Consider the following 15,481-nt stretch of genomic DNA (forward strand, 5'->3'; position numbering starts at 1 on the left):
TTTATAGCTCAATGCTGAGACGATGACTCGATCCCTGGTGATCGGGTAATGCAAACGCTGTGACCATTCGTTTACGTGAAGTTTCGATTTGGTTAATTGCTTATTACAAAACACTGAAAAAATAACAGTGAATCCTATAACAAACGTCTTCCGTGATAAATTCGACATTTCCACTTGTCGGAATGTCAAGCGTTTTGGAGTATTTTCGCGGGAACCCCCAAAGAAAGGAAATACATGACGTCATAGGGGATACCCCACTTTTGCGACCTTGACCCGTAATTTACATCTCTCGCCAACTTACACGAGTTCATGGACTCGACTTAATGGAGTCCGGGATGCTTATAACAGAACGTAATGGCGTGTATTCGGAGGTAAGAATTGACTATGTACACATCTTGTCACCTCACGTTTTGCTTCAGTGCAATTCATTTCAGGACTAAATGACACATGATTTCTTTTTTTGCGCGAGAACCCAAATATGTCAAGCTCAAGATGGCGAACATGACTTCCTGTCCCACGATGGGACTTATATTCATGTGCGAACTTAGCAGAGGTGTCCCTCACAGGAATGTCTTACATCGCTGACATATATCCAGTGCTTATCCATCATTTACCGAAATAATATGGCAGATTCATGGGTTAATAATGGCGGGAGCTATTCCTTAGTGCGTACATCAGTCGCAAGGAAATGTGACACACTTGTCAATGTCAGACGAAGCTTAAGATGTGACACGATACTCGTCAGTTCAGTGACAGCGATATTTACAATGTATTTTCACGACACAAGGGTGTTTTTATGTGTTCACAAGCACTGCTACTTAGAAATATTCGCGTGTTCGATCTCTTTTCAAAATTGCAATTGAATGTCACTCTCGAACGAATACACGTGGTCGAGGGATTGGAAGGTGTGGCCACTGGTCCGGTGTTGTAATATCTTGTGTACATACTCCTGAGTAGGCGGGGAGATTTGGCGGGTATATTTAACTATTAACCACATCCTACCACGTGTGCAACGTGCACATTTTTTGGATTTTGAATAAATTGATATGAATAAAATATGAACGTTATCTGATGCAGATTACAAGATGACAATGGCAAATAGGGATTTCATCATTTTTGATTCACGAATCTGTTGAATAGTGGATATATAGCCTTCAGCTATTATTCCAGCTGAGTAAATATTTTTTTTATTATTGCTGGGTGTAAATTTACCGTATTCACCGTAATAAGAGTCTAGAAAATTGACTGAGGGGGTTGCTTGTTAAAAAGTACACATGTTAAATTTGTTATCAGTGATCGTGTTGTTTCTGATGGCCGCGCTTGCTGGTAATATTTTGTTTTCATTTCCGAGAGTCTAATGGCATAACTTTGATGTATATTGACATTTTAGAATAGCTTCTGATAAATCTGATAACCAATAATTAAAAGTCATGTATAATTGGGCCAGTCATATGTATCTAAGATTGTACTAAATTATGCAGAAATAAACATGCTGAGAAGAGGAAGTGCCCAGTGTACATTGTTAAGTCGTAAACCATATACTGTATTCAACGTAATAAGCGCCCCGCTCTAATAAGCGCCCACTGCCATATTTGCTGATATATGGGCTAGTGAACAATCCCAATTAGCACCCCTTCCGATTGATCCATGTACACAAGACTTATTTATTCATGTATAATACGCACTCGTGTGTTATATGCACCCTTAAATATGGGCAATTAAATTCTTGAAAAATATATGTGTTGTGTATAATACGCACAGACTTTAATTACCAGTTGATTGACTGAGACCCGTCCAGGTTGGTCAAACGACCCCCCCCCTCCCCGTATCTCAGGTGACCATCCTGGACAGATCGGGAGGTATCACATGTTTGTACACAGGAAAATACAGCCTGTCATGTAATTTACCATATTCGAAGTAATAAGCGCCCAGGGCGCTCTCAAAATTAGAAATATGGGGCTCGATTTAGAATATAATTTTGGTGAGAAAAAAACCCAGAGTTGAAAGACTGTAAATTTTGTTGTTTATGCTGACAGCCTGATATGTTTCCAAAGAAAACTCTGTGCATATTATACACGACAGATATATTTTCCAGAATTTAATTGCCCATAATTTAGGTTGCCTGTAGCACACGTGTGCATATTACACACGAATATATAAGTCTTGTGTACATTGATCAATCGGTAAGGGGTGCTAATTGGGATTGTTCACTAACCAATATATTAGCAAATATCGCTGTGGGCGCTTATTATGTCTTAGTAGGAAGCACTTGTTAGAATTACTTACAGACTGGTATACTGGTATAGAAGTTGGTCTCGGGGCAATTATTGGAACAGGTGTGCTAAATACGGGAAATAAAGTAACTTGACCAATGGTGACACGGTATAGAGTATTAGCCTTAATCACGTATAGGGCCTATGTATGGAAACTCTTTAGGGCTTTCAGCGCTACTATTAGCTGCCATGTTAGGAACTGGAGCAAACATTGGATTATTGCTGTGAGTTGAGTTAGCCTCCCAAAGGGCTGATGTTCAGCAGTAATCCTTAGCTGTGTCATTTTACATTCTCAGTTTGTGTTTAAAGACTGTTTAGGCATGCTAGGAATGTTGTCATCTTTTTCACGTAATTTAAACTTCAAATAATGAAGGTCAGTTCATGTGCAGAATAAAAAAACTAGAATTAAAAGACATTAAATTCATGTGTTAATTTCTCTAAATGTTATTTATTGTTTAGGGTTCATAAAATATCGCTATATATACACAGTAGGGCTGTGCGATCCGATTTGTATCACGATAACTTGCTCACGAGACGTATCGCGATACTTGCATGTGCACTTATCTGTGGTGCGTAAGCCACCTTTTTCATGCACGGGATTGCCAAACACCTGGCACACTGATGTCTCACAGTTGGCAGTGTCAGGTATGGGGCAATGGATGAACATATTTACATCTAGTTTCACTACTCAGTTTCACTACTAATTAGTGTTTGGTGTTATACTTATTCAAGAAAACATTTATGTTAAGAATCGATACTTGTAACCATGGTTACTTGTGTAACTGTGATCGATCGATACTTGTATTGAGAAGTAAAAAAATCGCGATGCATCGGTGTATCGTCCCACCACTAATACACAGTGTTCAAAATTAAACATAATAAGCCAGGGGTCTTTGTTATGAAACTGATATTAAAATGTCACGATTTAGGGGCTCCTTAGATTCAAATACTGAAGACCTAAGGGCATCAGGTTGCTTGGTTTATTGTTTCACGTAATATTCCAGCTATATGACAACGGTTTGTAAATAATCAAGTCTGGACCAGACAATCCACGCAATTGGGAACAATGACATGCTTCAACCAAGTCACTGAGCCTGAGCACCTGATCCTGTTAATCGCCTTTACTATTCTAACCCGAATCTTCACAGGTCAAAGGCATCAGGACTCCCCTTAATTAGAATTTTGCTGAGTAGGGCCTTCGTCAACAAACAATTGAATACTGCATAGTCATTACCTTTGAATGACACACGGCAGCTTAATTGGTACAGCTTATGGTATACAATCAATATATTATGTGTATTCAAGATTGTCTATTCACTGACATATGATTGTTATGTGTTTGTGATGACAACCTGTTGCGTAAAAGGCGACTACGCTTGTCGTAAGAGGCTACTAACGGGATCAGGTGGTCAGACTCGCTGACTTGGTTGATGCATGTCAACGACCCCAATTGCGTGGATCGATGCTCATGATATCAGTCACTGGATTGTCTGGCCCAGGCACAATTATTTACAGACTGCTGTCATATAGCTGGAATATTGCTGTGTGCGACATCTGCTCAAAGTACTTGTCATGACTGTGTTTGATAAATATTTTGAAATACCTGGCATTACAGTGGTTATTATACAGATGGCCGTGATTAATCACCCAGATTGATGATCCCTGACAGCAGATCCCCGAAGAGCTGTCGATACCACTGTTGACACTGTAGTCCCTATCTGGGGCTTGTGTTTTTCGGGTGACATTATCAATAACAAGGTGGGCTCACCGGATATTCCTCATCACCCTGCCAAGTGGGGTTGACAAGCGTCTGTGGCTCAGGCCGTAGTGTTTACAGCACGGTGATAACATTGTGCCGCTATCTGTCCCCAGTGTTAAAAGTCTCTCCCACACTAAGTGGAAATGAAAATGTCCTGTACATACGATTTGTTTCGCCTGCTGAAATGATAAGGGTCCTAGTTGGGAAGACATTCCTTTTGTCATCTTTGACAGATGTCATGTCTGCATGGCATTGGTGTCATGAGCACGATGAGTGACGTGTATTTTATTGAAGAAATGGACTCTGTGATAATGACGATATCACATCTTCCCAAGAATGGTACAATCCGTTTTATTACAATATAGATCTTGATTTTTGGTCGGATCGTCTTGACTGGGCGGCACATTTTACTTGAAGCAAAGGCAAGTGATATGAGAGGTTGAATCTGATTGGTCAATTGGAAGGACATAGAAGGGACATTACTTATAAAAGCCACTGGTGGCGCTATGATCGAACCCAGGAATTCCAGCCTAGTTCGGCAAGGGTGGAAACTGTACTTTTGTAGTCAGTTAACTCCCTTGCCTCGGGAAGATGAAATATGACATACTGGGGTTCACTGTCCAAATAGTGATACCACAAAAGGACACCTCCTAATAACTCTAAAATGTCTCGCGGAGTTGCCCTGGGGGCACAGGTGGTCTAAGGCACTGCACTTCATTGTGCAGAGTTGCTTCCCTTGGGCAAGCCAGAAACCTATGATTGTGGGTTCAAATCCCAATATGCCCTGATTATGTTTCTAGGTTTGTCAGCACCATTACCGTGCTTGTGGGTTTCACCAAAGTGGTAAACGTCTAAGACCTGTATTACTTTGGGCTTTCCTCCCACATTAAGCTGACACGCCGTGATATGACTGGAATACTGTCCAAAGCCATGTTAAACCCAACTCACTTACTCAATCCCATATTCCTCTTTCCTGATAGCATTTGGTGTGGTTAGAGAGAATTTCAGGATGGTGTCATGTTTTGTTAGTACAGTGATCGCTCGCTATAACGCTACCAATGGGGTCCAAATAATTGGTGGGCGTTATAGACGATGAGCCGTTTAACCGAGGCCGAGGCGCGCGCTCGGAAAATCGCAGATCATCAATATGTGTTTATCTCACGTCACATCAAAATGGTATATATTTTTATGGACCTAGATCTACCTGTAATATCATTCATTTATTAAATCTGTCACATTTCACAATGTCTGAAATACGTATTCCATTTAAATTTATCATTTTTAATCGATAAATTAAAAAATTATTCACTATTTCCCGCGATGTTATTGAAAATAAAATTCTCGGACACACATTTCGACAACGGGTCCACATCAAAGAGCAAAATAAAGACGTTTTAAACAAATCTTTCAATATATTATACAAAGTGATAAATAAAATCAACAAAAATATATCTAAAAGTAATCAAACTTACATCTAAGTTATTATTTCCATCGTTTCGTGCGATCGCGTGTAATGTAAGTCAAATGACATCTCGGCTTTCGTCGCCTTGAATTATCGGCACGGACACAATGTTTAATGCAAAAATATATGCATGAAAAATCTTTGTCACAGCTCGTAACCTAGCACGATACATTCGCGAAGTTCCATATTTTTAATATATATCGTGATTTCCTGCTTAAAACGTTCAGATTAACACGATTTAACAAAAAATCTTTCGCCAACTTCTGAAATTTATCAAACACGAGCTTGGTATCACAGCTATAATTTGATTGGCTGCCTGAGGTCACGTGCTCAAAATTGACCAATCACGAAACTTGTAGTAGATTTCGGCAAGAAAGCGTCATTAGAAACAAATTTTAATCCAATGAAATCGCTTGTTATAACTACGGAAAAAACCAGGCGATGTTACGAAAGCGCGATTACGAAATGAATGACCGCCGTGTTGTGACAGCAACTACATGTGTGTGACAGTGTCGCCTCAAATTGGATTGCCCACTAATTAAGAATATAAACTTCGCTTGTGGTTCTCTTTTATTGCATGCATGCGCTTCTAAGATCAAAGGTCGATAGTGTGAAAAGTTAACTAGTTGAACAATCGTATTTCCGGGACTTGCCGCGGATGTTTTCAAACAGATTATTAGAACTCCATTCAGCGATAAACGGTTGATTATGCAATGAGAAGCGTTATGTGCAAATGAACAACGAACAACAATACAAATATGTCTGTGTAAAACTATCAGTAATAAAAGTGTACATAAATTTTGGGAGCCATGCGTTACTGCGCGTAGTAACCGAAGTAGCGCTTTATCGAAGAGCGCAATAGCGAGCGATCACTGTATTATCAGTGAAAGTTATATGTACATGCAATGATTGATGCATATATCTAGCTGTCACGATTATCTCAAGTCAAGATAAATGTATCATAATGTCTATATACCTGGCATCTTGCTCCCGATAACATGGTTGTTCCATGTAACCAGTTGATGACGCTCACGCCCGGCATGAAGCATGTGGATACTGATATCATTGTCGGCCATGCACCAGATGCCGCTTGTGCATGCCGTATTCGACGTAATAAGCACCCAGGGCGCTCTCAAAATTAGAAATAGGGGGCTCTTATTAGAATATTATTTTGGTGGAAAAAAACTGTTGAAAGATAAATTTCATGGATTATGCTGACAGCCTGAACTGTTTATATACGACAGATATATTTTCCAGAATTTAATTGCCCATAATTAAGGATGCATATAACACACAAGTGCGTATTATAAATAAGTCTTGTGTACATGGATCAATCAGAAAGGGTGCTAATTGGGATTGTTCACTTGCCAACATATTAGCAAATATTGCTGTGGGCGCCTATGAGGGCGGAGCGCTTATTACGTCGAATACGGTAATAATATACTTGACAGTGGGTTCACTCCTACTTTGCAGCTTTCATCAATTATGTATTTCACACATTGATCAAAGGCATTGTTTGAATTAGCTGCATGCACCAGCAGTGGAATCGCAAGTGCAGCTGCACACACCAGCAGTGGCGTCACAAGTGCAGCTGCACACACCAGCAGTGGAACTGCAAGTGGGATAGTTTTGTGAAAATTCTACACCATGTCCAACTATAGAAACATTTTTCTTTATCTTTAAGATGACATATATAGCAAAACCCTTAAATGCAAATGCCTTAAATGTTAACCAGTGGGCAGTTTGGCAAGGCTAGTTCCAGTCCTGTATCAGTCATTGACACATCCTGGACAGATGGCGATGAAGGCTATGACAACAGCCTTGAACTTGTCGAAGGCTGGAATGAGACTCGGATAGTTTGAATGGAGGCTTGTCTGAAGTTTCGATGCAACACTTTTTGTGAAGAAAACTTGTTTCCACCTTGTAATTGTAAATCTCCGAGGCAAAAAATATTTTATTTTTCTGATTATTAGACTCTTATACCAATCTAGAAGAATGACAAACTGATTTCTTATGTCACATTTCACCTGAATTGTCTTTAAAATTCCATATAAAAACCAACAAGTGAAAATCTGTTTGAAAGTCTTGAAATGAAATTCATGACTTTTTTTTTTTATAACCTCTCCATTCTTTACAACTTTCTGCCAAGAAAAATGGGATATTTTTATCCACAGCCGAAAAGAAATCTGTTCTATTCCTGAGTTCGTTCATATGTTCCTTAGAGAAATGTTTACAAAAGCGTATCCGTGCTCCCGGATTGTGTGGAAGGTTGGACGAGTGCCTACCGTGTATTCACATTCTGTGTTTTCAATCACTTACATGCACAAGGCCAGCATGTGGGATTACTTCGTAGAAGAAACAAAAATGTCATTCTTGGCATGGGGAAGTAGGCTTGTGTATTCCGCCTTGTCAGAAACACAGGGAAGGCAAATTATCGGGAGACGGAGATGAATTCAAACTTACCTCACAGGAAGTTGGGAGTGGGAGCCTACCTCACTCTCATCCCTCTCCCCCTCACTCCCTTCCTCGTCCCCGTCCCTCCCTCATCCCCATCCCTCCCTCAACCCCTCCCCCCCCTCTTGCTGGTGCTGTTGATTGATGCTCTCCTACCTGTGGCTTTGCCATCATCAATGGTGTACCCCTCCAGATTTCTTCTTGGGAGTCGGTGTTGGTTGTAATTATTGTCTGCCTCGTTACGAGTAATGAAGAAATTGTGGAAGATTTTCATTATGTTTATGGTATGATGGAATGTGTTGATGTTTATTTGAACTATGTTGGAATGTGGGCTGTTAATGTATCTGGGTTTGTTTTCTGTTCGTTCCAACTTTATGTAATGTGAAGTATGTTGCTTGGTAAGAAGGTAATGTCAGCGGATTGCGGTACTTTGTTCTTTATTTTACAAAACAGATAACAAGCCAAGTATAAGGTCACTTGTGATATAAGAGGATTAAGAATGAAAAAGTAGAAGAGCTTAAGTGGTTTTCATATAGATTTTTTTAATATGATTTTGTAGTTAAAACCATGTTAATTTTCAAACAGAGTGTGTATTTATTATAGAGGCAAAATAAATCCTTTTTTTTTTCTTGATTTGTCTTGCTGATTTATGTTGACTATTCCAAATGGTCATAGGGGCGGTCGGGTAGCCTTGTGGTTAAAGCGTTCGCTTGTCACGCCGAAGACCCGGGTTTGATTCCCGACATGGGTACAATGTGAAGCCCATTTGTGGTGTCCCCCGCCGTGATATTGCTGGAATATTGCTAAAAGTGGCGTAAAACCATACTCACACACTCGCTCCAAATGGTCATATGATCAAAACAGATGAGCTTAATGATCAGTGTGGGGTGGATAAGAACCACCAGTTTTCAGTGTGTTCTGTTATGTTGGTCTGTTTTGTTTGACGCCACTCAGCTATGTTCCAGCTTTTACAATGTTTAAGATAGTGGCCTGTAAAAATTTGAGTCTGGATCAGCAGCAGTGGTGCATGGTGGTGATGATGATGATGATGATGACGACGATGATGATGATGATGATGATGATGATGTTGGTGGTGGCAGCACTAGTGATGATGATGATGATGATGATGACGATGATCTTCTCCTTTTCCCAGAGACAAATATTTAACTTATATTCTTCTAGTTCAATAGTGGATACTCCTCTATAACTTTTGAAATTCAACATTTTGAACATAAGTTAATCATATCACGTGAAGGTTGGAATCTGAGCTTGACCACCAAACAATATGGACTGCCTAAATTACTGAAGACATCCGACCCAGTAGGCAAACATAGTAATTTAGGTTGATTTACATGTGCAAGTAGACTCTCGTGAATAAACATATCTTAAACATTGACAGTGAAACCAATTCTCCCCAGGGGAAGAGAGGTGTATTTCTAGGTATATATATTCCTACCATGTACATGTGTATGTAGGGAAGGGATCAGATGGTTGCTTGGAAAGGTTCTGAGGAGAGGTTCCACTAGGGGTGTCGCTATAAATCAAAATATCGATATATAGAGAATCTCACCCGAGTGTCTTTTGATATCAAATATATCAACACGAGTTGATAAAAGTGGAAAAATTGGCTTGCCGAGGATTTTTGCCACTTTTATCAACGAGTGTTGATATATTTGATATCAAAAGACACGAGGGTGAGATTTTATTTATCATCCAACATCATTCTTTCAACTTTTTCAATTTGTAGACAGTAATTAGCAGTGTCTTCAGTGTAAAAAGTACTGCAAACAGCTTCAGTAGCAGAGCCATTAGTGATGTCATTTGATTGTGACGTCATGGTAACCAGTGATGTCACAATGGTCTGCAAAGCATTGTGATGTAATTTCATTGCAGCGATATCTACAGTGGGAGCCAGTTTTGGATGATAAATTGCTATTGGTAAGCACTTAAAGTCAATACATCGATTGTAAAATCAGTTTCCAATCATTTGCCAATCAATAGTATTGATATCAGTTAGGAATATCGATAGTTTCGATTGTATTTACCATATCATTAAAATACATGCAATGCTGTTCAAATTTGTTTTTCTTTAGATCATGAGTGGTAGTAATTTACACATGGTAATGTGGTAGTTTCTTTTTCTTAAATTATTAGGGTAAAGAAAATACAAATCAGCAGCGTTTTAAATTGGCACTAGTCCTGTAGTCCTTGTCAATCTGCCCAATAGTTAAGGAATCGTAAGGACTAGTAGAAATTTGCAATTTTTAAGGGTCTTGCTGTATGCATGGTATGTTATCATTATTAAAAACTAGTGGACTAAAAATGTTAGTTTCTACCGCTGATCAGTCATATCTCAAACTTTACTTTTTATTTGTTGTTATGGTTATCACATTCAAAGGAAACTTCAGTTCCAAGGTTTAATTCAACTCTAAAATCCATCTAAAAATGACACACTGAAAACTATTGAAATTAATCGCAATAGTTGCTTGCAATGTCAATAGTTATCGCAATAGTCTCTTTCAATAGCAATGGTTATCGCAATAGTGATTTCCAGACCAATATAGTCACCCCTAGGTTCCACGTGGTGCAAAGGTTTGATTTGATAAGGTCAAGAATCACAAGCCTGTCTGGTGTCGTACACAGTGCAGTATCCTATGGAAATATAAGCATGGATGGAGGTAAACCCAACTGTAACAGGAGAAAATCTCTGTTTGCTCTGTCAACAAATACATGTTTTCATAGAAGTGGTATCTCCCAAGTTGAAACAATCTGAAGATTAGGTTTATTGTGATGTCGTTTCCCAGTCTTTTCCTGGCTTACGACCAGGGCAAAAACTAGGGAGAATAATGAAGGTTTTACTCAATTACACAAGCTCATTTTTTCGGCTTTGAAACGGGACTCCTCGTCTCGGTGGAGGGATGGCATGGAGAATGTTGATGTTGGTTTCCTGGAAATAACGTTTTGCTGATTAATGGTCCATTTATATACTAAGCATGCCAATATGGATGTGTGTTTTTTATGTAGGATAGTTTTTGTATATTTTGCAAGAAGTGTATTATATGTGTGTTATATATTTAGTTGAGTGCTTGAGGAGTTATGGGTTGTTATATACAGTCACACAGTGAGAACGCATAATCAACTTTCGAGGGACAAGAAAATGATTTAGGCAGTAAATATTTACTCGCATGACAAAGAATGATGGCTGTGACTAAATGACATGTGTTTGATGATCTTATGTCTAAATACAATAACAAAAAATGCAGCAAAGAGGGTTTGGGTGATCCTGGCACAGTCAGGATGGTTAGGCCCATCATCAACTCAGAGCCCTTGCCCCCTCTACACGCAGCCATTATTATTATTATTGTTGTTGTTGTTGTTATTATTTCTGAGCTTACTTTGAACATCATGCCAGATTTGTTTCATTGTGTGCTTTTTGACGCAGCACTCAGCAATATGACCACGTCCTGTAAATATAAATAACTGCACCAGGACTAGACAATCCAGTGGTTAAAATTATGAGTAACGATCCCTTTGCTGGTGGGAAACGATGACTCAAGACCTGTGAAGATCCGGGTAGAGAATAGGTCTTCAGCAACCCATGCCTGCCGTGAAAGCTGACTATGCTTGTCGTAAGAGGCAACTTACGGGATCGGGTGATCAGGCTCGCTGACTGGGTTGATGCATGTCATTGTATCCCAATTGCAGAGATCGATGTTCATGATGTCAGTCACTGGATTGTCTGGTCCAGAATTGGTTATTTACAGACCGCCGTCATATAGCTGTAATATTGCTGAGTGCAAGCAAAACAAACAAACAATGACCCACCCAATCAATTAAGTTGCTTCGTACAACAATCATAGGTTGTTAGGAACATCTTATCAGAGTGAAGGTGGAGCATCGTCATTGTTGCCATGGAGTGCAGTGTTGCTGGCAGCTGAAGCAAGCCTCAGTGTGTAGTACCTCTACAGAAAGATCAGACTTTTAATACAAGAAGATCTTGTTTCGGAGAAGGGTCTTTCAGCATTTAAAAAAAACATAGCCGTGAAAAGATGACTTTCACCAGAAGAAGCCTCTTTCTGATTGCCTAAAATACCCACGAACCGTCTCCAAGTTTTAAAGCCAAGTATACACCTGGTGGCCTATTCACAAAGCTGTCTCAGCTGAGACAAAGCTTACCGACTTACAACCTAAGTTACGATTGCCGTAAGAGCTATTCTTGAAGCTTTCGTAAACCTATCACAGCCTAGCCTTCTGACGATTTTTAGCTATGACAATGAGTTCATTGTGATGGAGGTAAAAAATAAGCTGGGGTAGGGGGGTCCCCAATGATGTGATCGATTTGTCCGGGATTTCCTTTGATATCTTATGAGCATCCTGCTTTTAACTGTCACTTTGTAGGACCTCGCATGTTTTTACACGGAAACATCTACCAGGACAAGGAATATGAGCATAATATCAGTTTTTGTTTGTTTGTTGTTTAACGCAGCACTCGGCAATATTCCAGCTATATGGCGGCGGCTGTAAATAATCAAGTCTGTACCAGACAATCCAGTGATTGTAGGGACACAACAGGAAGGATATATAATTGCCAGGGGGCTGTAACTGGAAACGTTTTGGTTTGATCAACATGTAATCTGAAAACACATGTGACTTGCATATGGTTTTAATAAGCGTCTCCTTTTGTCATGGCAATTACCGTGATTACAGTAAATGTTTTTCAAACAGCATGCTGTCCATTTAGACATAATTGACATTGTAATGCTATCATCTGTTATTGACTCGCTGTTAGGCACAAGTCATCTGTAAATGGGATGTTTGTGGTATTTGCTTGGATCTGTTGTTCATGTTTTGTAAGGGCAAGAGGAAAACACTTGGTTTTGTAGTCAGAAAGGATACAGTAGACCCACGCTGTCCGTTGTCCACCATCTTACCTGTTGTAGGCTCCTAAGACAGGTCGGGGGCACGGGTGGCCCAGTCGTCTAAGGCGCCGCGATTCGCTATGCAGAGTTGCGTCCCTTGGACATGCCAGAAACCTCTGATTGTGGGGTCGAATCCCGCTTCGCCCCCGATTATGTTTCTAGGTTTGTTAGCACCATACCCGTGCTTGTGGGTTTCACCGAAGCGGTAAATGTTTGAGACCTGCATCACTTCGAGCTTTCCTCCCACATTAAGCTGACACGCTGCGATATAACTGGAATACAGTTAAAAGCAGCATTAAACCCAACTCACTCGAACCTAAGACATCTTAATTTTTGTCGTATACTTAAGGTAACTTTGAGAATAGACTTGGCTAAGATCTTTTTTACTATGACTCCTTTAGGACAATCCCATTGCTAAGACAGCTTCAAGAATAGACTTGGCTAAGATCTTTTTTACTATGACTCCTTTAGGACAATCCCATTGCTATGACAGCTTCAAGAATAGACTTGACTAAGATCTTTTTCGCCTCGACAACTTTACGACAATCCTAGAGCTAAGACAGCTTCGAGAATAGACTTGGCTAAGATCTTTTTCCTAATGATATCTTTATGACAATCTTAGAGCTAAGAAAGCTTAGTGAAAGCTGGGTAGGAAGTAAGAGACCGTCCATTCTCCATTTCCATCTGTTTCATGATGTTGATGTATAGCCTTCCATAGTAATACCATTAACATGATGGAACAGTTACAAAACCTGTCATCTGGTAATCGGTTTCAGTTACTTTGTTTAAGTATGTCACTTTGTAAACAAAAACAACTTTGTCTCATCTGAAAATCAATAGGATAGGATTTAAACAAATGGCTATCGTATAAATATTCAGTGATGCTTAATATTTTTTCAAGTGTATATTTAGAATTTAGAATTTAATATTTGACATGAAAGTGACTATATTTCTCATATTAGACCATATCAGAGTATGAAAACATTTGAATGTTATAGTCTGAACTCTATTCTCAGAACCATGGCAATGATGTTATGATTACATGAATATATGCATATACACTGAACAACCTTTCAATGATTTCTTCTGATCCATGACTTTCCACGTCATAGAATGATTACTCTATCAATAATTCCAGTCCAGTCCCTACCAAAATATTATGTGGCAATATTGGTCATAAAAATACAAAAAAGCCAATCAATATGATGAAATCAATACTTTCATACGCAGATTTCTCAAAAAGCGTAATAAACCGACCACATGGTACCTCCTCAAGTCAGGGGTTGTCTTTTGGCTTCTTGTGCCAAAATTACCAATAACGAAGGATAGGCCTGCCACAGAGTCGAGCAGCGCCCCCTATGATATCCTATTGATTCATGGAAATAAATACTTGCAACATCGCTGACTGCGATAATGTAGGTTGTTACTTCCAGCATGGTCGGATCATAATCATAGTGGTACGGAGATGGGGAGGATGACGTCGGATGGAGTTGGATGGAGCCGCATCACGGCGTGACTCAAATTATCTTCGTTTTTTTAATGTTTGGTTGAAGGGTTTATCAGTAATGCTCCTGTGAATGACGTTCCCCCTCCTCAGCGCTAGGTCGGGTATAGAATTGTGCCGTATTAGTGTAATTGTTTGAAATGTATGTGCTTGAAAGGTAAATTCAACTTAATGGTGAGCGTAACAATGGCTATTATGGAAGGAGGGGATGCTATGTGCCAGGACGATGTTCTCATGGGAATCGTTAAGTGGGGTATTATGGCTGTTATCTCTGGAGTGGATGACACACACAGTTTAACCCAGTTGTTTTCAAGTTGAGTTTCGATAAAGGAAATATGTAAACAGCTCGTTATCATAGGTTCTCAGTTCATGCGGAACTATCTAGGATGTTTGTGATGAGCACTGATTATTGATTTGGGTTAATTATTTAGTTTTATGTCTGAAAATGGGAGATAGACTTTAGGAAGTCATAGATTACAGTAGTCGGGGAGACAGCTGGCCCATGAAAAGTGTTTTCCAGACGACTGACAACAAGTATTGTTATCATAATTGATTGTTCAATTGACTAATCCTATTTTTAACAAGCCCGTAATAACAGGTGTTGCACACTTGCCATTTTTTTCTAATTTTACAAACTATACCGTTACTACAAATGTTTTTGCCAGTCAACGGATCTTGATTTTGAAAGTGTGTGTACTTGGAATTATATAATGATGATAATTGAGACTTTTAAGCCTGACAGTTTGTATTGGATATGGAAGTTTAACAAGGTGTGATAACACTCAACGATTGATGATATGACAAAACCGTGAACTAATTTCACATCATTGAACGGGAGTACTGTTGGGCTTGCTTTGTAAAAAACATCAATTCTATTAAGTTATTCTGCATTCAGTAATAGTCACGCTGATTATCTGGGTGTGTGTCCATGTTACATTGGTAATTATGAAACAGAAATTACTCACTAGAAAGACTTGTAGTCTGCCCATTGTACAGCAACACGTAGCAGTAATTTGCTCGCTCATTACGAATTGATTCGTGTTCATTATGACGATTCAGGAATTATTAGTGGTTAATTATGACGGTGTTCTGGAAAATGGTAGTTAGGCG

General features: G+C 39.3%; 1 protein-coding gene across 1 annotated transcript in view; it reads left to right on the plus strand.

The window, feature by feature from the left end:
• The first annotated feature begins 285 nt into the window (after window positions 1-285).
• Window positions 286-15,481, plus strand: part of LOC139447451 (tyrosine-protein kinase Fgr-like) — a 107,558-nt gene continuing 92,362 nt past the window's right edge. Inside the window, exon 1 of the mRNA XM_071228804.1 lies at window positions 286-371. The gene's annotated coding sequence lies outside the window, so the exon portion shown is untranslated. The remainder of the gene's footprint in view (window positions 372-15,481) is intronic.

Source organism: Haliotis cracherodii, unplaced genomic scaffold (assembly GCF_022045235.1).
Source record: "Haliotis cracherodii isolate W230 unplaced genomic scaffold, xgHalCrac1.p SCAF_7, whole genome shotgun sequence".
Taxonomy (NCBI): Eukaryota; Metazoa; Mollusca; class Gastropoda; order Lepetellida; family Haliotidae; genus Haliotis; species Haliotis cracherodii.